This window comes from Podarcis pityusensis (genome assembly GCF_964106645.2).
Source record: "Podarcis pityusensis genome assembly, chromosome: 1".
Classification (NCBI taxonomy): Eukaryota; Metazoa; Chordata; class Lepidosauria; order Squamata; family Lacertidae; genus Podarcis; species Podarcis pityusensis.
Genome location: NC_138028.1, coordinates 23456136 through 23481113, shown reverse-complemented (window position 1 = coordinate 23481113; position 24978 = coordinate 23456136). Strand labels below are relative to the sequence as shown.

The 24978-nt window shown below is 43.3% G+C and overlaps 1 long non-coding RNA gene across 1 annotated transcript; it reads right to left on the bottom strand.

Annotated features, from left to right (window-relative positions):
- Positions 1 to 4423: 4423 nt before the first annotated feature.
- On the bottom strand, positions 4424 to 6010 carry LOC308470546. The gene is made up of 3 exons (XR_013982472.1): positions 5924 to 6010; positions 5122 to 5186; positions 4424 to 4543 (listed from the first exon to the last, which is right to left on the bottom strand). It is a non-coding gene; the product is annotated as an uncharacterized lncRNA (long non-coding RNA).
- Between the last annotated feature and the right edge of the window lie 18968 nt (positions 6011 to 24978).

Below are 24978 nucleotides of genomic sequence, written 5' to 3'. Positions count from 1 at the left end.
TCTAATAATAAAATTTATTTGTCCTATAACATCTATATACTGCTTGATTGAGATCCCCCAAACACAATTTTGTGAGTATACACTGGCAAAGTCACATGTGTCTAGTCAATGTGCATAATAACACCATCCCTGCTCTGAAGGGCTTACTCAGTGGAAGAGCATCCCTATCAGTAGGCAACTTTTCTTCCACAGTTGGAGGGGGGGGGAGGAAAGATAACATAATGTAAGAATGCAAAACAAATAACACTGTGCTCTGCTGATGTTCTCCAATTAGTGAGCTGACGCCCTAAAATAAAAGACATGCCCTGAAATAGAGGTTATTATTGGATATTGTTGTTCACAGTAGAACAATTTCACTGTGCTAGATGGAGCTGCTGCTTGTTTGACATGAAAAAAACACAAGGAGCTCATTAGCAAACCAGTTTATTCAATGATGAGCACATATAAGTCTACATATTGCCACACCTTTAACACAGAAGGGCATCGTTTCTTCCAATGATGATACTTTCCTGCAATCTGGGAATGGAGACAGCAAATGGTTTCCTCCTTGCAGATAAATGTTTCTATTCTAGTAACTGGGAGGATGGAATCCATTCCACAGCAGAACAATGGTCTGAGCTTGTCAATCAAAGAAAAATAAAATAAAATCTCAGCAACTTTCAGTCGCAGATGCCATTTTATATTTCAGGGAGGAGGAAGAGATTTTAATAAGGGAGAAAGAATTAAATTATACCCCTGATTTGTAAAAAGAAAGAAAACCAGTGCATTTTAAGAGCATCTGCTGTGATTATTTTTGTAGATCTAACAATAACAAGGGCATTATTACTAAAATCCGTCCTTCCAGTGAGCACTCAGGGCTGATTTCCTTCAGAATGGATAGGTTTGATCTTCTTGCAGTCCATGGGACTCTCAAGATCCCAGCACCTCCTCCAGCACCATAATTCAAAAGCATCAATTCTTTGGCGATAATATATAACACACCTGTGCTGCCTCTATTTCCATTTTCAGCCTCCAAATCCCCCTCTCTTCTACTCTCCTTGCCCTCACTCTTTGTTTTCTCAGAGTTGACTTATAACTCAGTGTTCTTTGAAACTTGTCGTCACTGGGACAATTACAAGGCAGACAGGACAAGAAATAAGGCCAGGGATCTGAATGCTACAGCAGGTACAAGAGCCAAAACGATCAGGCTAGGAAAAGGGGCATCGAGGTGAGGCTTCGTGGTCTGTATTTATTTATTGGATTTATGAATCCCCTTCATCCAAAAGCAGCCCAGGGCAATGTTCAGCAGAAGATCAAATGACAAAACAAATAGATAAAACACATCCAAAAGCCCAATATATCTGTAAAATAACAAAATTATTAAAATACAGTATCACTTGCCACAGGATGCGGGTGGCGCTGTGGTGTAAACCACTGAGCCTAGGGCTTGCTGATCAGAAGGTCGGCGGTTCGAATCCCCGTGATGGGGTGAGCTCCCGTTGTTTGGTCCCAGCTCCTGCCCACCTAGCAGTTCAAAAGCACATCAAAGTGCAAGTAGATAAATAGGCACCGCTCCAGTGGGAAGGCAAATGGCGTTTCCGTGTGCTGCTCTGGTTTTGCGGCTTAGTCATGTTGGTCACATGACCCAGAAAAACTGTCTGCAGATAAACGCTGGCTCCCTCGGCCTATAGAGCAAAATTAATGCACCAACCCCAGAGTCGTTCATGACTGGACTTAACTGTCAGGAGTCCTTTACCTTTACTTTTTTAATCACTTGCTACTATTAGCATTTAATCATAGAACTGCATAATTGTAGAGTTGGAAGGGACCCCGAGAGGCATCTAGTCCAACCCCCTGCAGTGCAAGAATCTCAACTAAAGCATTCATGACAGATGACCATCCAACCTCTGCCGAAAAACCTACAAGGAAGGAGGTTTAGGCAACAAAATATCAGCATGAGTAAACAAGAGCACCTTCAACTGACAACTGGAGGCAAACAAGGAGGGCAAATGTAACTTCAGTGGTGAAGGCACTCCAGAGTCAGGGTGCCACCACAAAGAAGACACTGCTAGGAGTCCCTGAACTATGAATCCTAGAGGGGAACAGAAACAGAGCCTTCTCCCCACTATTTTTTTGGAATTGAGTCAGCTGAGAGTGGAGCAGACACCAGGGACTTCCGGGTTGGCGCCATCGCCGAATGGCGGACTCCCTCCGAGCTCCGGAGGGAGCTTGCTCGGCAGGGGCTGGGTCCTACCGCACCGGCGATGCGGGGACCCTTAAAAACCACGGCCACGGAGGCCGTGGACATGGAGACTCGGCTGGCACCGCTAGCGCCCTCCCGACTCGTGAAGGAGCCTTTTTAAAGGCTACGGATCGGGTGCCGGGGAGAAGCGTGGTGCTTTGAGTCCTCTGCTATCCCTGCCGAGCGCAGCCGCATGCCATCCGGCGGAGAGCGCTGACTTCTTCCATTGAAAATTCGGACTTCTTAACAACAACCCGTGAGTAATTTGGAAACCGGGTTCAAAAGGAGAAAAAAAAGAATTTTTTTTTCCGGATTGGACACGAGCGGGGGGGGATCCAAAAAGGAAGTCAGTCCCCCCCCTACTGTAAACCTTCCAAAACAAGGACGGGGAAACCAAGGTCCAAAAAGATTTGTATTGCTGATAAAAACTAAGAATTCCACGATGGGGAACTATAAGAACTGTGCTGGAGGAAGAATTGAGGGAGAAGAAACGTAACCCCCCCCCCCCTGGGAACCGGGGTGATTGAAGAGAGAGCCTGGTGAAAAGAGTCGGAGATTTTGACAGCTGTCAAAGTAGCTGTCAAAGTCGGAAAGCAGAGAGGATTTTATTATGAGAACTTTGCTGGTTAAATTTGTTACAATTTGTTATAACTTGTTAAAACTTGGATACAAAATGGCGAAAACATGGATAACAATCGGACTTTTGGACTAGAGAAAACAAAGTTACAACAATCCCCCTAGAGGAGTTTCGGGACATTACAAAGATGGTCGTAAGTGGAAAAATACCATTGGAATTTTACAGGACTGGTTATCTTCTGGGAAAGCTGCAAAACGGAAATAATATTTTGTCTACAGGGTGTTCAGCTAAAGGAGACAATAGAATTTTCTATTGAAAAAAGGAAGGGACTGAACGCAAGTTTTTGTTCCTGAATAACAATAATCCCTGCAGAGTTACTAAGCTTCTGAATTAGAACATTTCAGCAGCGGAACAAGAGGAAATTGGACTACAATTTGGAAAGAACAATGGGGGGAGTTTTATTAAAGATCTGAAGTTAAGTGTTTTAAAAAAATAACTATAAAAAGAAAAAGCCAGCAAGGAGTTGGGGGAAATAGGTGATTTATGGACTTTAAGAATTCCAGGCGGATAACATGGTTTGGTGGTCAGGGGGAAATTAAACCGGGGACAGGGGGGGGAGAACTAAAATCCAAAGGCTTGTTAACTTCTTTTTTTTGAACTGGCTCTTTTTCATCTATTATACTTTTTATTTCTTATTTCTGATATTTCTATTGTGTGGGGTGTCCTTATCATTAAAAAAAGGGAAATTGTGGAATGAAAATGGGGTGGGCCCTGGGAGAGAACTTTTGTTTTTTATTAAGGGTATTGATGAGGAGTGTATAAATTTTAAATTCGAATAATGGTCTAAACAAATTAAGTTTCAATTAGAACTGAGAGCTTGTGGAGCCAACAATATGAAAGAGGAATATGGTAGGGGTGGGGGAAGGGGGGAGTCCCGGAAAGTGGATGTATGAAAATAAGGCTTTGAATGTATTTTAATCCTTACTTTCTGTATTTTTGAAAATCTTAATAAATATCATTTAAAAAAAAAAGAGAGAGAGTGGAGCAGACACCTACCTCACAGGATTGTTGTGAGGATAAAATGGGGAGAGGAAGAACCATGTACACCACTTTGAGCTCCTTGGAGGAAAGGTGGATATGAAAGTACTAAGTTAATAATTGTAAGCCTGCTCCCATATGATCCTCACCAGGTATTAAAATAATCTGCAGCAACCTTAGTCTTGGTGCAGTGGGAAGCTAATCAGAAACAGGGACTTTTTTGTGGTGGCATCCAGACTATGCATGGGATGCCTTTCCCAAGCACCGGGTTCGCTTCCCTGCTCCTCCACATGCAGCTGCTGGGTGACCTTGGGCTAGTCACACTTCTCTGAAGTCTCTCAGCCTCACTCACCTCACAGAGTGTTTGTTGTGGGGGAGGAAGGGAAAGGAGAAAGTTAGCCGCTTTGAGACTCCTTAGGGTAGTGATAAAGCGGGATATCAAATCCAGACTCTTCTTCTTCTTCTTCTTCTTCATTGGACAACCCACATTACTGGCTTTTAGATGTCTAGTTTAAAACTTTATGTATTTTTCTCAACATTTTGAATTTGTGTTGGCAGCACTTATAACTTTTGATTGCTTTTACTCACTTTTCTTTTATCGATTATTGTGGTTTGATTTGATCTTGACACACCGTTTTACAGAACTCTGATTGTAATCAGCCTTTGGAGTCAGGAATGGCAGAATGGCAGGGTGTAATAACTTAATTCTGTAATAAATAAGAGGACAAAGTCAGGCCGGCAAACGAAGACTGGGAGAATTTGCTTTTTTAAAAAAAGTGTTTAAATCAAAGCCCAAAAGTTGGCACATCTAGTATGCTTCCTCCCAATTCTTGTTTTTAAACAGAGATAGGCCTCCAAAAGTCAATTTGCGGTTCCTCTGATGTGCCACTCCTTTTTTGATGTTTGGTCCTGCCTTGTGATCACTGTGTCTGAAATGCAGCCTGCCAGCACGAATTCCTCATTAGCTAAGGGAAAGGAAATCTCACTTGCTGGGCTAAACAATACAGTTTGCGCAACATGCTGTTCGGAATCTACAGTCCTGGGATAGAACAGGCCTTCCCTCTTTACGCCAGAATCCACAGGCCCCTTGTCTCTGATCTGACACCTGGAAGCAAACAGCATGTTCCTCTGGAATAGACCGGCTGACTCATGGGAGCAATAGGTATTATATACTGTATTCCACAATATTGATGAAGTAATAAACCTTAATGGCAGACATTTCACGGGCTTGCTGGTCAGCCTTGAGTTTAACAATGCAACTAACAAGTTCAAACTGTGTACTTACCAATCTCATCGAGTGATGCAAGATTCCTGGGTTGCAGGCCTGCCTTAAACCAGGGTCTGTACTTCCTTTTGAACAAATGAGGCACAGTGGATATACTGGTGTCTTTAGCATCTATGGTTTATTTACACATATATGCAACCTGACCTTAGGTGGGGAGGGGTTCATAGCTCTGGCATCTAAAAAAGGTCCCTGCTTCTTTTTGTGATAAATATATTTTTTATTGATTTTCCAATATTGTTCCAATAACAGCCTCATTATAACAATGACAATTTTATCCAGTTATTAAAACCAATTATTTATATACCGAATTATACAGTTTAAGTGACTTCCTCACGTGCTAGTTTTGATGGGTTCCTCTTTGTTTTTTATTTTTATTTTCTGTGTTCCAAAATCTTAATAATTTCAATTACATTCCCTTCAAGATAATAATCCCTTATATAACAGCTACAATCTTATGGTTTCAATTCGTGTTGATATATTAAGTAATTTATAACGTTTCAAATGAGCTAGTCTGTAATCATTGTTCTTTCCTGTGTGTGGTAATTCCTCCCCAAGATGTTGTCCCAACCATATATGGTGTTGTGTCCTTCATTCTTCCAACTGTTAAAATTCCCCATCATGATTCGGAGGAAGCGGTTGTCTCATAGTTTTCCAAAAGCCTCTGCATCACTTTGTCCTGTGATTCAAGAGTTTGCTAGAGACCCCTCTGTTTCAACAAATAAACTGTCCTTGTCATCCCCCCCCAACCTAGGAAGAGCGGTCTGATTCCAAACTGCCAAGGATTAATAAGAAAACCTCTGACCTTGCAGTTGGCAGACTCCTTTCCTCCTTTCAGCTCAAAAAATTATAGTCAGTTATCTTTCCAGTTAGATTACATTCCAAATTGTTTCAGTCTCTTTCACATTCCTTTGAAAATAACGGAGAGTGTGGGTGGTTTCGTTCTATATTCTAACACAGTCCTTTCAAAGGGTGAAACTCTCCCCCCCCCCATTCCATTCATCTCTCTCACACAGTTCCAGTTTGATGTTAAATTTCATGTTATTAATCCACTTTCTTCCACCTTCACTTTTTATATTATGTTTTAACCTTGCATTCCGAGGAGGGTTGCCGAATCAGAAATGTAAAAGAAAAACTTTGAAAAACAACCACAGGCTCCCCCCCTCCACTGTCTCTGGCACCGAAGGAAACTTTATCTCAATTCCAACCTTTAAATCCTTGTAGCTGAGATGTTCCACAATTTGTTGTCTCATTGCCTCCGGGGAACTGAGTGCCAGACCTCAGGGCAATCTGCAGGTGAGAGCCCGTTCCTCTCCCACCCAGAGAGGGATTCAAAGAATGAGCCCCCCCCCCCAATCATTCTTTGTTGATCTCCATCTGTTTCTCTCCCTGTCTCGAGGGCACAGGCAGAAACAGGAAGCCAAAAGGTCCCTCTTTCTTCCATAGCTGTAGCCTTGCATTCAAACAGACAGCAAGCACCATGCCCTGCCCCATCTCCAGCTTATTCCAACCCACTGCTCTAAACCTTAACCCTTTTATTTTTTTTAAATAATATTTATTAGTAGTTTTCAGAATTATAAGAAGAAAAACATTAAAAAAACATTTAAAAAACAACACTATAATAGACAAAAAGAAAAGAAAAAACACAAAAACCAGTACAACAGTACAACAAAAAGATAAAAAGAAAAAAGAAAACAACACAAATCCCAAATTACATATCTAAAACTTCCATTTGCTTGTTTCCTTGACTTCCTCACACCTCCCTTTGTGTATTCTAGTTTAATTAGTTATTTCAGCAAATGCTTTCCATCTTTCTCAATTTTTGTTAAAAAATTCATCCTAACCTAATTTAATCTAATAATTAACTCAACAAATCCTTTCCATCTTTCCCCATATTCTATTATTCAATTACCTTAATTAATTTAACCTTATCTTACCCTAATACACCTTAAAGCTTAAATCTTAGTTATCAAATATACATTACTCCTGATATCATTTCTGCTAAAGTCATATAGTTTCATTCCAACATTTCCCCTAATATTCATTAATTTTTAGCCAATTCCCCAAATAGAAAATTTTCTTTATAAATTTTCTTCCACTTTTCATCCAACGTCCCTTCTTCCTGGTCTCGGATCGTGTCAGTCCTTACTGTCCATTCCATCTAGTCCATCAACCTGGAAGCCTTATGTCCGAGGCCCTTAAGTCTCTTCCATGTCCCTTCTGCAATTCTTCTTCTTCTTGTTTATACTTGCCCTTTTCCTTGTCTTTTGTTGGTCTCTTTCTTAGTTTCTTTCCTTTCTCATTGAGGGGTAGGCCTCTGGGGGATTCCAAGCCAAAATTGTCTCCATCTCCTTTCATCAAACCCGCCCATTCCCCACAGTCCCACTCCCCACAATCCTCAATATAGTCCAAAAAGTATTTAAAAGCATATTCCAAGGTCTCTCCAACGTTGGGAACCTCCTCAACTCCAGACTCCCCCTGGCCCACTCCAACTTCAATCTTCAATGACAGCGGCTCATACTCCTGTAGGGCCTCGGGACTCTCCATTTGTATTATTTGGGGTGCAACCGCATCCTCCTCCATTATCTTCTGCACTTGCCCAGTCAGTACAGATTCATGAGTTGGTCCCTGGATAATTTCTGTATCAATATTCCCTGTTTGCCCACAGTTATTAACTGCAACAGTCAAATCCATTTTCTCATTCATCAAGTCCATCTTCTCATGCATCTGTTCCAGCAGGGCACTTGTCTTGCATAAGGCAAGCACCCAGTCTTCTTTCCAACTCATCTTTAGTCAAGGTCAGAAAAGCCTGTTCCCACGGTCTTAATCTCACATCTGTTGAGCCCTCAAATGTACTGCAGCAACAATTTGACAAGCTCCCTCTAGAGGAGACAGTTTCTATTTGTATCCATTTTTTTTAGGCAAGTCCAACAAAGGAAAATTACTTTCGTTTTTCAGATATTTTTCAGATATTTTGTTTCTTTAGGATGTAAAAGGCAACATTGGAATCAGCTTGTTTCTCTTCTTTAGCTATCTGTCAAAATATCCCATTCACAGTCAATGAATCTCTCCAACAATTTCTGTCTCTGACACCCCGTTCCCAGGTTAGAGACGGTGGAAACTTATCCTTCTTCACTCCCTCTCCTCCTAGGGTTGAACAAAGCCCCCCCCCCTTTTCTCCTGCTTCCAAGGGGGTTTCAGTAATTCTAAATGAAGAAAATTTAAACTTTTTTGACAGCTTTCCAGGCTTTAGCTTACAAAGTTTTTGCTTTAGTCTATATACAAAAAGCGGAAGGCAGACTTCCTGTTTTGAACCTTCCCGCTTCGTTACCAAATTAAGAAATTTCTTGATCCAATTTTCCGTTTCTACTCACGGGTACTTGTTTTAAATCCAATTGTCCACAGGAAAAAGTCAGCGCTCTCCGGCAATGGCTGTGCAGCTTCACTCCGTGAAAGTAGCAGTCAGTTCGCAGCACCGCACTTCTCACCCCACTTCGCTCCGGAGCCCCTAAATGGGATTCCCTGCGAGTAGGGGGGCGCTCCTGGTGCCCTGCCGAACCCCACATTCCCAGGCTTCCTCCGCCTGGGATTTCTAGCGGGTCCCCACCTTCGCCGCGGCGGGAAGACCCAGTTTCCACGGAGCCCGTTCCTCCAGACGGAGGAACTCTGCCATTCACCGATGGCGCTGACCCGGAAGTCCTAAACCTTAACCCTTTTAGTCCTCTGAAGAAGGAAGCCTATTCAGTTTGCGCTTTTCACGCTAACCCCTTGGATGCTGTGAAATCCATAATTGTTTATCTCCCCGACCTGCCCCCAACTATCATCTCAAGGAAGGTTGCCTGACTTAACCTAAAATAGGGTTACCATATTCCCAAAAGTGAAAATCTGGACACGGTTGTTGAGCTTTTTGGGGGAACATCTCCTCCCCCCCCTCAAAAAAGGTTTGGGGACTTTTGGATTTTCAAAGCATTTATTTTAAAAAATTTTTGCCCTACTTGCCATACATCTGGGTTTCCCTGGACATTTTGCCAAAGCAGGAAAAATCTGCCCTGACTCCATTTTCTAAGCTTGATTCCTGGACGCATCGTAGCCCTAACCTAACTCTTGTTAATTTCCTAAGATGAATTGTAGTGGTGGTGATTTATTTAATTTATTAATTGCTTCCCTTGAGGCATCTTGAAGGGATTTGCAAGTGATGACAAAAACATGCACCAAAAAGTTTATTTTTTATACACACACACGCAGGAGCGGGGACGGAGACAAAGAGTTTAAAACAACAACAGCACAAAGCTGTTGCACCCAGTGGTGTTTAGCCTTTGTACTGTTTTGAAATTGTGTTTGTGTATGCAATTGATTTTTTTAAAAAAATGCAATTGGTTTTATTGTTGATGTTTTTGCGTGTTGAGTCCCACAATGCCACCCCCCCAAAAAAAATTCACACATCACACATCAATTTTTGTTTAAGGTTTTTGGCATAATTTTGGCCACAACTTTATTCAAATACAAAAATGTGAGTGGTTGCTTAGGCATTGGTTATGACTATCTGTCCTTGCCCCAGGGACAGAACTGACTTCCGGATTCCAGCGGAAGCCAGCGTGGGAAACAAGTATTGGGTGAGAAAATGAAGCTGGGCATCAGTCCCTCACTTCTCACCCTCATGTTCCTGTGGGACTTGCACGGCCCAAGTCCGATGCCAGGGACAAGGACGAAAAGAATGGCAAGCCCCTGGATGTACACGTACAACAGTTCTGCTCTCCCCTTCTGCACCTGGTTGCCCTTAGCAACAATGAGTTCCAGAATACAACACAGCTATCCAAGGGCTGTGATCTCCTTTCACCATCAAGTACAGGAGCTTCTTGAGAGCCTGGATTCCAGTGTTCAGTTTTGAGTGAGTTGTCTGCCTCTTGTAAAGACTTAGAATATTCCACTCCTGGGAACTCCATTTGATTAGGTAGTGAAAACAGTGTAATTAGACAGATCTCTGTGCCAGGAGGGTATGGATAATTCTGCATGCTCTGCGCAGTCTTGCGGAGCGAACATCTACATCCACTGGGAAGCCAGTTCCTCTTACGCCTTTTATTCGTAAAAAAAAGACTTGCGTAAAGAACTCGTAAAATATTTGCAGAACAAAATAGCATCCGTTTGAGTCATTAGCATAGCTCTACGCAGTTCTGTTAGCAGTTACCAAAGCGAACATTTGTGTATTAAAAAGAAATGCTTTTTTAAAAAGTAAAAAAATTAAAATAATGCATCTTAAATATTGCATGTTTGAACACAGAATACAGGCCTGTCTTCAAAATTGGCCTTTCAATATTTCATTCCTTCCCTTTCCTCCCTCATTTTACTTCTTCCATGCTAGAATGACCTGTCTCATTGACTGAATGGAAATTTACAGAAGCATTTACAGCAGTGGCCTCAATTAAATACGCACTTAGTCTTTCTTTAAAACTGAACTTTAACAGAAATCTAATTTACATAACAAGCACTCAGATCCTATTATGAGGCAAATGGAAACACAGTGTTGTATTTTATCCTTTCCAGCTGACAAACGGAAACAGAGCTCTGTTGAAAAGCACCTACCCCACCTACTCATTATGACAGAATTTTTTTGGGGGGGAGGGGGACAGCAATTTGTACATATTTTTGCAGTGTGTCACAAATGCACACATTTGCCTTGATCTTGGGAAACGCAGGAAGAGCAGGAAAGGGTGAAAGCCAAAGGCAGTGCCTGGGGCAGAGGGGTTATCGTCACTCAAGACCTGAAAACCTCGTCATCAGAGGAAATATTCTGGCTGGAACACAGTCTTGAGACAGATGAATTCTGTCTGGAACATCTCAGGAAGCACGGCCAGCCCTATTGTTAGGCAGAGTGAAGCAGCTACCTCAGAGCAGCAGGTGAGGAGCAGTGGTGAGGTGTTGGGGGGACAGCACTGTTTGTGCTAGATAGGCCTACCTTTTGACCCTTAAACTGGCCTGGTGCTACCTGTTGCAATGGAGGATACCGCCAGCATTCAGGTGCTAATCCAATCAACTTCTAGATATGGAATTGTGGGGGCACATTTTGTCATCCATCCCAGGCAGAAAAATGTTTTGCTGCCCAGTCATAAAGCAGCCTCTGAGGCAGCAGTGGGGCACTGCCACTCACCTGTATGTCTTGCTGCTGCTCTCTAGGTAGGATGGGGCAAGGCGGCGGCAAGATTGGCGCGGCGCAAACACAACAATGGAGGCAATCAGGTGCTCCTGCTGGGACACTTGCACCGCATCAGCCTCCCTGCTGCCTTACCGCTCTATTTCCTGGTAAGCAGCAGTGGTTTGACTGGCGAGAGATCACGTGAGTGAGACAACACCCCTCCTTACTATCCATTACTGCTCTTAGGAACCATCTTGTGTAGACATCTGCAGACAATGATGGAAGGTAAGTACCAAAAAACTTCACCAGCCCCAAGGAAAGTTTTCTGCATCACTAGCCCCCAGGAATGCCACTCTGATGACATTATTGGGAGCATGTGAGAACCCTCTTAGCTCATAGAATCCAACCATCAGCACACACAGTTCCCAGATACATCCAAGGATACATGAGGAGACGTAGCAATGTTCTTGGAACTCATACCTTACAACTGCTACTTGAAACAACAGCCGACCTGGGAAGCAGGGCCAAGGATGTCCACACACCCCTGCGACAGCATTTTCAGGCATGATAAGCTCTTGACAAGTGTTGGAGGGAAGGATGAGGAGGGACATCATTCCTCCTGCATTTATTGCCCCACTCATTTTAGTGCACTTCAACTTGAGATCTTGTGATGAAGGGCAGTATAATAATAATAATAATAACAACAACAACAACAACAACAACAACAACAACAACAACAACAACTTCCAAGTGCTTCACAAATACCTTTACAATAACCTTTTAAGATGGGCCAGTCATCTCCTCATATAATAGATATCAGGGCCTGAGAAAATAATTGTATAAGGCAGGGATGGGGGACTTTTATCAATGTTTGTCAGCCTGAGGGCCATATTCTCTTAGAGAACCTTTTGAGGACCACATGCCATTGATGGACGGGGCTAGGGGCAAAAATGGGTAGGGCATTGGATGTCACTCTTAGCTTTGTACAGTGGGCTATATTCTAGCCCAGAGCTTTCCAAACTGTGTGTCGGCTGCAGTGTGTAGGTGCGTCACACGAACGTTCTTCCTGGGGCTGGAAAGGGTTAGTTTAACCTTGAAAAGTTTGGAAAGCTCTGCCTAGCTACACAAAAGTCAGAGGTTTCTACAGCCACACTCCTGCCATATGTACATTTCTCTCCATCAGTGCAAGCAAGAGGCTTTATTACAGTTCAAGGACACGTTCCAGCTGGGCAAAAACAACTGAGGGACATGTGGAGCAGGAGGACCAGTAATGGATGCAGCCTGGGGAGGAATGTGACTTTAAACAGCCATGCTTCCCCACAAAGAATCCCGGAAATTGTAGTTTGTTAAGGATGCTGAGAGTTGTTAAGAGACCCCTATTCCCCTCTCAGAGCTACAATTCCCAATGTGGTTTAACAGTCAATGCCATTTCTCAGGGAACTTTAGAAGCTGTAGCTCTGTGAGGGGAATAGGGGTCTCCTAACAACTCTCAGCACTATTAACAATCTACAGTCCCCAGGATTCCATGACTTTTTAAAGTGATATGATCATGCTTTAAATTTATAGTGTAGATGGGCCCAAGTGAGAGACCATACAGAGACTAGAAACCTGCTCCTGGGCTTGCATATTTTTTGCTGATTTTTTTTCTTCTTCACACAATATGGTTTCCGTTCCTAAGATTTCATGTATACTTCTCTTGAGAGTTCGCAACCTCCTGCTAACCATGCTGGGTTATGCAGGGATTATATCTGATAGTTGCTGTAGTTCTTGCTTATCTGATTTCAATACTTATCACTTCTTTCCAATCCTATGCTGTACCAATGACACATGAGAGCTCTGTAGATGATTTGTTATTGTTCTTTACTGTACGGCAACTTGCAAAATAAAATTATTAACATAATAGGAACTTCTTCCCTTTTTTTACTGGTGCTTATAGGTGTAATAGGGACACGGGTGTCGCTGTGGGTTAAACCATAGAGCCTAGGACTTGCAGATCAGAAGGTCGGCGGTTCGAATCCCCATGACGGGGTGAGCTCCTGTTGTTCGGTCCCTGCTCCTGCCAACCTAGCAGTTTGAAAGCACGTCAAAGTGCAAGTAGATAAATAGGTACCACTCCGGCGGGAAGGTAAACGGTTTCCGTGTGCTGCTCTGGTTTGCCAGAAGCGGCTTAGTCATGCTGGCCCCATGACCTGGAAGCTGTACACTGGCTCCCTCAGCCAATAAAGTGAGATGACGGCCAAAACCCCAGACAAGCCAAGACGAGACCTAATGGTCAAGGGTCCCTTTACGTTTACCTTATAGGTGTAATAAGTGTATGTAAATGGCTTTGTGGGGTGCACTTGAAGAGAGGCTTATGATTACCTTTTAAAAAAAGATATATTCCTTAAATTGCTGATTTTAGATTAGAAGTTTCCCCCACACCTAAGTTGCCTCGAGCCTGACAGTAAATAGCTTTCAGTGACTAAAATAAAAGAAGAGGTTGGTTGAGGACACAATTTTCAAAGTGGAACTGAGTTCAGATCTTGAAAAGGGTTTTGATTCTGCTACTCCTACCCAGCTCCTCCTTGCCACGGCATGCAGCTTTCTGAACTCATTTAAAGTTAATAAATTTAGTTTAGTCCTCTGTTTCTCTTTATGTAAATTAATTTGTTGATGCTGCAGGGGAGGTTTGGGGGGGTCATTTTTTTTTGTACCCTTAGGTTTGTATACATGGAAATTAGCATCCCAGGGTTTATTTACAATCCTGTAACACGTTAGATAAAGATAAAATGATTACACTCAGACTTGTTTAATCCATGCTTGGTAAATATGTTTAGCTGATCCTTTAAATCCGGGTATTGAAAGGCTATGAGCAGTGAAGTATTTCGGTGTGAAAACAGGACTGGCTATGACTTTTTGCTGGTAAAGGTGATGGAGAAGATGGGTTTGTTCCCCTCCTTATTCCATGCACAGGTCAACTGGACTGGCAGCTGAATCCCACTCCAACACAGCAATTGGGATAGTGTCCTTCATGGTGCCTGAGGCAGCACCTGAGGCTGTGCGCAATCCCCACCCCAACCCACCTGATTCAGGGACTAAGCTGGTGTTTTGGAGTGGCCCCAATACAATCCGGGACTGAGTTGGATCCGGGCCCTGAACAGCCCTGCGGGTAAACAGTCATGGGGTGGGAAGAAGGAGACACACACACAGGGTGCCTGTGCATCTCCTCCCCCCTCTCCTCACAGTGAGTACACCTCCCCGCTATACACAGCCTTAGAACAGTCTGGGTGGACCATATATGACCATATTTGACCCAGAGCAATCCAGAGCCAAATTTTGTGCACAGTGCTTCTGTTTAAGGGGCACAGGGCAGGGTGCATGGCCTACACAGGGGAAACAGCCAGGGCTTCTGCCACTGCCCGCTAGCATTTGCCACCTGAGGTGGCCATATCACTCTGTCTAATGACAGAGCTGGCCCCTTTGCCACCCACAGGGGCAACAGATGCCTGGTCTAAGCATGGAAAATGGAGAAATCATGTTTTTCAGTGGGGTTTTTTAAAGAAACCGTTGTGATATCTGTCAGTACTGTTTGCCAGACTTGTTGGAGTCCAGTAACTTTTGGATGGCAACAGGGTCTCCGCCCCTGATGCAGACACCCCTGCGATAGGTTGAGAAGATGGTTAGCAGTACAGAAGACTAGTACTATGGGGAGATCACCCTTTGCAAATTTATGGCAGAGGGCAGGAGTAGACTGGACAAGCTCAAGTTATAGGAGGTAGATTTCACCAGAACATTAAGATAAACATTTAAGCAGTTCAGCAATGCAACCAATTTCGTAGGGTTGGTAAACTGCAAGCAGAGATGCTGGGCAGCCAAACATGGGAACGCTCTGATTCTGGGTTTCCTAAAGTAGTTGCATTAGATGACCTAAAAGATCCATCTTCAGCTCCATGGTTCTATGAATCTGGCTTTAAAAAATGTGCCTAGGTTGTGTATGCACCATACATTCAGAGCACCTGACTTCCTCCAAAGGCGGAAGAAAATTATGGGACAAAGAATTGTCAGAACAAACATTAACCAAAGACAGCCTCTTTCCTTAGCTGCTGTAGTAGCCTGAGACTCTGCCTCTCCTTAGTTCTGCTGTGTAGAATCTAGGATTAAATCTAATTAAAGACCAGAGACAACATAAGAACCAGTGATCAGCAGCAAGAGCCTTTTTGTAGATGACATCCAAGATGAAAAGTAACAAACTTGGGCATAAGGGAAATACCATTAAAGGAGGAATTAGGTACTTACAAATTAGCTAGAAGGTATACTGGGCCTTTGCCTGGGGGCATCCAAGATACAGAACTCTGTGGGTATGTATGTTATAACATCATATTTGTCTTCTTTCGGTAAAGAACACAAAGGGGTAGGCTGCCATTGGGAACTGAGGGAATTCTCTCAACATCTTAGCTCTCGATGTGTGAGGTGAGTTTCAGCAAACCATTGCTGCGGGTAGGATAACAATTTGCTATTCCAGTTTGTAGTAGGCCATTTGGAAGATGGAAGAGTCTTGAGGTCTTGCAAAAGTAGATTTCCTCACAATTTTATTTTCAGTTATGCTCTTTGTGACTCCAGCCTCTCTGCTAACGATTCTAGTTTTCATGGAAATGCATACATGTAAAGCCATTGACTTCCCCCAAAGAATCCTGGGAATGGTAGTTTATCCCTCACACAGCTACATTTCCTAGCACCCTTATAGCAATCTATGTTTCTCCCTCTCCCCAGCCATAGGATTGCTCTGCAAAGCTTCAGCGAAATAAAAACTGGCAAATAAGGTCGGAAGAAGAGCAGCAGCAAAAAATGTTTTGATAAGGTCCATTACTTAAGTACCCTTAAGTGCCTTATTATGGAATACAGAGAGAAGCTCTTTATTGCTTCTCTAGCCTGATGAATCTCCTTAGAGATCGAATTCCACAGAATTGCTCCCACCCTGTACAGAGGCCCTCCAGGTTTTCAGCGGAACATATTGCAGATATTTAAGCAGAGGCTGGAAGGCCATCCATCAGGGAGGCAGTAACTGCATCCTGCATTGCCAATCCTGCATTGATCATGGGGTTTGGACTGGATGACCTCCATGAGATCTCTTCCAACTCTATGATCCCATGATTCTAGATAGTCCCCCTCCAGCTCTATGATTCAATGTGTCTGCCATGGTAACATAATCAAGCAATTGTTTCTGTAACAATCTTTAATCACCATGTTCCAGGACATTAAGCTTTTTCACCCTCTGTTGCTGTGGTAACTATGTATTTTTTTTAAAAAAGACCATATATATATATTTGTGTTGGCACCCTACTCTTCCTGTTAAGCCACTGTGGGGCTCATGGAAGATAGGGAGCTGCCTTAGGTCACAACCACTTCCTACATTTAAAGCACTCATGGCTTCCCCCAAAGAACCCTGGGAAATGTAGTTTCTTAAAGGCACTGAACTCACAGACATACAATTCCCAGCACTCTTAACAAACCACAGTTCCCAGGATTCCCCTGGTGTTATAAGAGTGCTTTGAAGGCATGGTGTGTTTCTACTGAGGCAGATCATTGGTCCATTTAGCGCAGTATTGTCTAGAGTAGACTGAGTTTCAGGCAGGGGGTCTCCTCTGGCCCTTTGTGGAACATGGGACTTTCTACATGCAAAGCAGATGTTCTACCACTGAACTGCAGCTTGAAAAGGCAATCCTGTACACACTCACTGAATAAATATGCACAGGACTGCAATGCAAGCACCATAAACACGAGTTTCCCATAGCAATATACTACCAAGGCAGCTATCTATTTGCCAGCTTAACAAAATAAAGGTGGCATGAGTCATATGGGAAAAAATGTTTTTTACAACCCATTGGGTGCTTGGCATTAAGAGAATTACTACACAATGTATTGAGTGACAGCTCTTTTAATTGTAGGTGCGCTTATCTGAGTTGTGCCGTTGATAGTAAAGTTTATTATTTCCCCCCAGGATTGTTGGAACGCCCCACCTTGACGGGGACCTGTGCCTGAGAGACTTTCCTTTCAGATCAAGCAGTAGAAGAAGAAGGCTGATTTGAATTTTACTCCTTTAAACTGAAATGAATCAAATAACCATAGCTGCATAATATGTACCAGTTGCTTTTGAATCATGTCTTAAGAAACCCTGGCTGGAAGCACACCAAGGGTTGTTCAGTGAGGACAGTAATGGCTGACAAAAGACCATTTGCCCCTTAGTACTAGTTGTAGAACAGAATTATAGTTTGAAGGGATCTCAAAAGCCATCTAGTTCAATTATTTGCCAACAGTTCCAGCCTGCGACCCAGGAGGGGTGGCGTATAAGTCTGTTGCAGCAGAGTGCTGGGCTACATTGAAGACACTCTTTTGTGGCCACAGCAGAGTGTCAGATGAGATGCACAAAGTTGTCACCTAAATGGGAGGGTACATGTGCCTCTGTAGGGGTGGGGTCAGAGCTATTTTTTAATAAAACCAAGATGAGGCTAAAAGCATACTCTCCAACAATTCTCCGATGAAAATAGGGACATCCCATTCCATAATGATAATTTTACTATTTATACCTCACACATCTTACTGGGTTGCCCTAGCCACTCTGGGCAGCTTCTAACACAGGCATAAGCAAACTCGGCCCTCCAGATGTTTGGGGACTACAACTCCCATGATCCCTAGCTAACAGGACCAGATGGGAATTGTAGTCCCAAAACATCTGGAGGGCTGAGTTTGCCTATGCCTGTTTTAACCTATATAAAAACATAATAAAACATTAAACAAAACTTCCCTATACGGGATTGCCTTCATACGACTCAGAGGTTGGATAACTCCGTACCCGCCAACATTTTCCCAATGAAAATAGGGACAAAAGAAGGAAAAGTGGGACATTCCGGGATCAAATCAGAAGCTGGGATGGCTTTTGTAATTCCAGGACTGTCCCTGGAAAATAGGGGCACCTGGAGGGTATGATATTCTTCCTCTCACACACCCTGCTGTACCTATAGCATCCTATCGGATTTTCTTTTTTTGAAAGCTATAAGCCCTGCCTCCACTGTAAACAAAATTGCAGTTGCGATCATGGTATCTCCCCTGCCAGATAAATTAACAGGAAGGATTCAAAACCTGCGGGACCAGAGATTCTTAGAAGAGTAAATATATGAATTATTTGAAAAGTAATAGTAATGAACAGATTACGCTAGTAGGATTGCAAGAAGTTTTGTAAGGAGGACTATTTGAAATATTACAAGTAAGACTATGAGGAGAATTATTAGTTAATGATAATTAAGAGTAATAGAGAAATTAAGAAAAGCAGAATAAGTGATAAAGAATGGAAAATCATCAGAGGTGTTGACGGAAGTAAAAAATATTGCATAAGATAAGAAGTTATGTTATATGAATGTTGGAAATGATATGTTAAAAAACTAATAAAAATATTTTATTTTTATTTTTTCTTAAATTGCAGTTGCTGTAAATAATGTTTTCCTATTGGAACCAACATCCCGGTGCTACAGTCAAGAACTGTCCTTTACTCTCCTGGTCAATTCCTGCTGCCGCCACTTCTTCTTCTTCTTCTTCTTCTTCTTCTTCTTCTTCTTCTTCTTCTTCTCCTTCTCCTTCTCCTTCTCCTTCTCCTCCTTCTCCTTTGCAGAGTCATTTCATTTGGTGTTCCTGGCTACGCCCACCTCCTGCCCTCCAGTTTCTGCTTGAGCAAGGCTGCCTTTTTCATTTCCTGCCTTCTATGATTGTCTTTTTTTCTTTTCTTTTTTATTGCTGCCCTTTGTTATGCAGCTGCTGTCACCTCCAATGATGTGGCTACGTATTAGTGCTGGGTGAGGGGAGATTTGCGTTTGGTGTATGATCCCTTGCTAATATTATAACGCGTTAGAACAAAACACCCAATTAAATGGTGAACTTCTTCTAATTCGTGGCTACTTATTTAACCATCATGAGCAGGGCGGACTGAGGAAACAATGCAGTGGGCCAGAATAAACACACCGTGGAGGGTTTATTGAAATTAATTCACACACCCCCCCATGTCCTGGGCAAGGAACGCCCTCTTCAGCTACCATCAAGCACCAGCTCGGGAGCAGAAAAATGGAATATTCATGACCTCCCAGCACTCCAGATTGCTATTTTTGTAATAATTCCCTCAGCTCAATTCAGGGAATGCCATATGAATTCACAATATGGTCCACTTTGGACCTGTTAGCCATCCTCAATACAATCAGCACAATGCCTTTACAGGGCTATGGTGCACCCACACTATAGATTAATGTAATTTTATTGCACTTCAACAGTCATGGTTTGTCCCTTGGTATTCTAGGAACTGTAGCTTTGTGGCTCAGTCATCTCCTTTTAAATTTTAAGTGTCTGTAATCTAATTTATTCTGGAATAATTCAAACATGGCAGTGCACCTTCTTAGCTTTTTTTCACAACTTGTTTACTCGTCACCTGACGACCTACAGTGAAACTGACCATTCATATGCATTGCATTCCCCCTCTCTTTTATTGTAGTTCATTTGAGAAAACAAAACAAAACAGTTTAACGAAAACGAGAAAGGAATTGTCCAGATAAGGAAGGGTGTTAAAGGTTGTTGGGTTTTTTTACCATAACAGCTGGAAAGAAAGCAGGCCAACTATGTTGCCTAAGTCTCAAGAAAATCTGTCCAAATGTTTCCATACTTGTCTCCTCTGTGCTCATGTCAACACTTTTAATATTCTGTTGGAAGCTGCCCAGAGTGGCTGGGGAAACCCAGCCAGATGGGCGGGGTATAAATAATAAATTATTATTATTATTATTATTATTATTATTATTATTATTATTATTATACACCACCTGTTAAAAAAAGGAGAGAGAGTTGCAAATATTTAATCAATTGTTGTATGGCAGGTGATGGCTTCTCCTCCTGGTATCAAAGCCCCGTGCGTTGGGCTGACATTAGTGCAAAGACGACCCATTTGATGGTCTGGTAGTAGATTGTAGATGTGCATCTTAAGAATATAGGGAGGTGAACATTACTACATGTTTACTGCAAAAGGGCTAGCAGCTAGGCATCATCTTGTGAATAAAGGATCCTGTTTCTGCCCTACGTCAGCAACACCCAGTTGCCCATTGGGGCTAGTAGGGCAGAAGGCAAGATGGCCAGCAGTGGGTGGAGCCAGAAATAATTGCAGGCAGAGCCACTTCCTGACTGGTTGTAAAGAAGACACGGAGCAATGGATTCAAACTACAAGAAAGAAGATTCCACCTAAACATTAGGAAGAACTTCCTGACAGTAAGAGCTGTGCGACAGTGGAATTTGCTGCCAAGGAGTGTGGTGGAGTCTCCTTCTTTGGAGGTCTTTAAGCAGAGGCTTGACAACCATATGTCAGGAGTGCTCTGATGGTGTTTCCTGCTTGGCAGGGGGTTGGACTCGATGGCCCTTGTGGTCTCTTCCAACTCTATGATTCTATGATTCTATAAGATGGCAGGCAGATGGCTTCTGGCAGAGGGGAGGCTGAGGCTAGTGGGGCAGTGCCCCATTTGCCTCTGTGGTCAAGTCCTCAAAGATGAGGAGGACCTTCCATGGCTTTCTAATGTTCTGTTCATTCAGCTGTTCAGCTCATCTCCCACCATGCTTTGTGTCCCTTAGTAATTTTTAGGTAGAGTCATCATTCATTCAACTCATCCATTCAAGTTATTCATTCACAGGATAACAATACAAAATTGAGAAATGGAAGACATTGGAGCTAGTAGGGTATAACAGAGAATATAAAATTATACAACTAGAGAGAGATGGAATATTATAAACTACTTAGCTCTGATTGTCGCTCAGTACATTCTGCTTGACTTATAACGTAAGTCCAGAATGTTTAATTTTGATAGATGAGACACATCGAAAGCAGAGCATCTGAAGGGATGCAGTTTGCATGCAAAGTGAGATTTGAAAAGAAGGAAATGGGGTGGTTTTGTTTCAGATTTGGCTGCAGTTCAGTTAAGTCCACTGAAAAGAATAGTTTTCATTTCAGTGAGTGGCAGATTATTATAATTGCTGTCTTATAAGAGTGCTCCATTCGGAGCCTGGACTTTAAAACATTTACCCATAGGTTTTGTTTAGTTTTAAAGGGTGAATAGCCTTGCAAAATTTGCTCTGCAGGTATGTGACAGCACTAGTCCAGAAGAATAACCTCTAGGGAACCAGTGATATTCACCTTGCTGCTTTCCTGCCTCTGGGTGGTGCGACTGGCTAGATGCCTCAAGCACTGGCCAGCCCAGATCTAAGCCTCTCACCTATGAATTTTTCACAGCCCACTGAGCCATCGTAATGGTGAAATGGCCGTAGGGTATGACTCCATGCTGCTGGCTTAGATTCTCACACTTGTGAGTCAGGGACAAAATTTAAAAAAAGAATGGTGACTGAAAGTCTTCTTCTAAATTAAGCCCTCTTCTTCTCTCCACAGACCTTTCCGTGAATGGCACAGAGCTTCATCTGTCCCCAGGTTGGGGGGGGGCACAGGCAGACGGGCATTGCACACCTGGCTTCCCAGTGCTGAGCCTCATTGCTGCTTACCTAGAGGGGGAGGGACAGGGCATGGGAAATTCAGTAGAGAACAGGCAAAGCGGCAGAGCCAGTCTAACGCTCCTGCTGCAGCAAGCGCACTGCACTGAGCTCCCCAACCCTCTCTCAGAAAGTGACAGCGGAACTCAGTGCTGGGAAACCAGGCATGCAATGCTGCCCTACCCGGGCTTCTCCACCAGTCGCTGCTATTGACAATACCCACCCACCCACCCACCCCCACAAGTTTGTTTGTTTAAGCCCTGTGAAAAAGCCCTTAAGGGGGTTTACAAAAGACATTAACAACAATAAAATCAGTATATAACCACATCACTAAATAAAAACACACAGCCATATGGATAAAATCATTCTGACAGACATATTCAAGATCGTAAAAGGTAAAAGGTAAAGGACCCCTGGAGAGTTAAGTCCAGGCAAAGGTGACTATGGGGTGCAGTGCTTATCTCACTTTCAGGCTGAGGGAGTCAGCGTTTGTCCACAGATTGGTGTTTCCTGCTTGGCAGGGGGTTGGACTCGATGGCCCTTGTGGTCTCTTCCAACTCTATGATTCTATGATTCTATGATTCTAGCTTTCCAGGTGATGTGGCCAGCATGACTAAACTGCTACTGGCACAAAGGAATGTTGGACTTTTTCATCAACACAGAGTGTACGCAGTGACTGGAGTGCAGAAATAAAAGGCTGTCCACAATATCTTTGCTTACCTACTTATCTACTTACACTGGCATGCTTTCAAACTGCTAGGTTGGCAGGAGCTGGGACAGAGCAACGTTTGCTCACCCCGTTGCAGGGATTCGAACTGCTGACCTTTCAATCAGCAAGCCCAAGAGGCTCAGTGGTTTAGACCACAGTGCCACCCGTGTCGTACTCAAGATCATAATGGGATTATGACTGCATTCAGTTGAGGCCTTCAAATACCCTTTGAAATAAAATCATTTAAGCCAACTATGTAATCAAAATAAGACAGGATACTTGGCCAGGCCTCTTTTGATAGAGTCGTCCACAGTGCAGGGGGCTAACACCAAAAAGGTCCTATTTCTTGATGCCATTTTTCTAGATTAGATTAGTTCAATTTATGTATTGCTTAAATTTACAGCTTTTGTATATCAACAACAAATAATATACAATAAAACACCACTAACAAACATTGTTCGTTGTCCAAAAAATCACCCAGCAACATAGATCATGCACCTCACTCCACCAAAGACAGATGACAAAAATCCAGGCCATTAGCATGGGTCAAATGCCTAGGAGAATAAAAACATTTGGCAAGGTACTGGAAGATTTACAAAGTTGGTGCGTGGAAAACCTCCCTGAGGAGGGCATTCTACAATCAGGAGCCACCACAGAAAAGATCTGTTCTCCTTGCCACTCTCTGAACCTCTCTTGTGGGCTCTGGAAGGACCTCTGCATACATACCAGGGGCTAATGGGAGAGTAAGACATTCTCTTAAGCACCCCAGATCTAGGCAATTGGAATGTTCCAGCTGCACCCCCCAAAAAATCACAAGATTTGGTTAACTTCACTTAACAGCAACTTCATACTGCTGAGCGGGGCGGGGGGGGGCAGGGGGGAGAAAGAAGTTTAAATGTTGTTACAAAAGCCCGGCTCCTGTCCTTCTCTCTGCCAAGCCGTAACAAGAGCACATGGGATCTCAGGCGCCCACACAGGGCCTGGAGAATAGAAGATGCTGTGGAGACTCTCTTGCTTTAAGAAATAGGGTTTATTCTCCTATTTATGCTTTCCACCTGCATGGTGTCCAGATCTTACAGCATGGCTCAAAGCACTGCAGGCAGTCCTTCCTTCTCCCTTGGCAAGGTGGGATCTCCCCCTTCTTCCTCCTTCCTCCTCCTAGAAGCCCCTTGCCCCGCCTCCCAGCAGTTACCCTGGCAACCTTCCAAATCTCCAGTCTCTGCTTACACCTGGGGAAGGAGTTCCCTAGGACCCTCAGTGGCTCTCTATTGCAATGCTAACAGCTCTGCTTTTCCTTCAGCCAGCCAGACTGGTTTGCAATGGGCAGACCAGGAATTCCCTGTCTAGCACAGCCCCGCAGTTTATGTTTGTTTAATCCATAACCCAATCAAAATCAAAATTTATTTGTTCCTAGTGTTTAGGGGGATCCCCTCCTATTTCTATAACAGTATTTATGAACATGCATAACTGGAAGTAAGCAGAACAGAAACTACAGAGATATTTCAGCCAATAAAAATGGAGAACAGTTCCATTAAAAAGCATTGCAAAAGGAAGAATAAGAGGACAGGAAGAGCTGTTCGACGGTGGAACGGACTCCCTTGGAAGGTGGCGGAGTCTCCTTCATCTGAGCAGAGGCTAGATGACCATCTGGCAGGGATGCTTCAGTTGAGATTCCCTCATTGCAGAGGGTTGGACTAGATGACCGCCGGGAGCCCCTTCCAAACGCTACAATTCTATTATTCTATGAATATATAAAGACTGGGTACAGTAAAGAAAAGAATGTGATCTTTATGGAGTTGCTATATTCAGAGCCTGGTAGCTCCAGGCTATCAGGTTACTGACACTGAGCAAACACATTAATACATATAGCAACAAGGAGGACAAAGAAAGGGTTTGTTTGTGGACTCCCCCTCCCTGCCCCAGAATATTCCACTAAGTAAGAGTGAATTAGAAAAAGCTTGCTGCTGGGAGCTCTGCTTTCTTTTATCTACAGCTCTACCAGATTACCAGATAGAACAGTATACCTGGGACTCGACAATCTGGATTTTGTGCAGCAGCAAACACCGGCTTGCAAAATAAACAGATGGGCAGCTGGAGCCATGATGGACAAAGTCCATTCACATTCAGAAACGGGGTAATGTAGCAAGATGGTGTTGAGTGACATGGCAGCCTCGACCCTTGCTTGATATAAAGGGCAATGATAATAGAGACCCAGGTAGATGAAACCAATTAACAAAGTGATGAGCCCGCCGGAGATTAGCAGGGTTACGGTGGGGTCACCTCCTTTCGTTTATGGCGACGAAACAGGAGGCTGGCTTGCAGTAAGGGCTTTTATGATAGCAATAAAGGAGCGTGACACACTCTTTAGACGCATTATGTCTTCAGAAAGGGAAATGGTGCAGAATAGCCATGGGGGAGGGGAACAGAATTTATCGTGGCAGATTCAGGGCTGATATAAGATAACCTTTCAGGTCAAGCCAAACTGGAA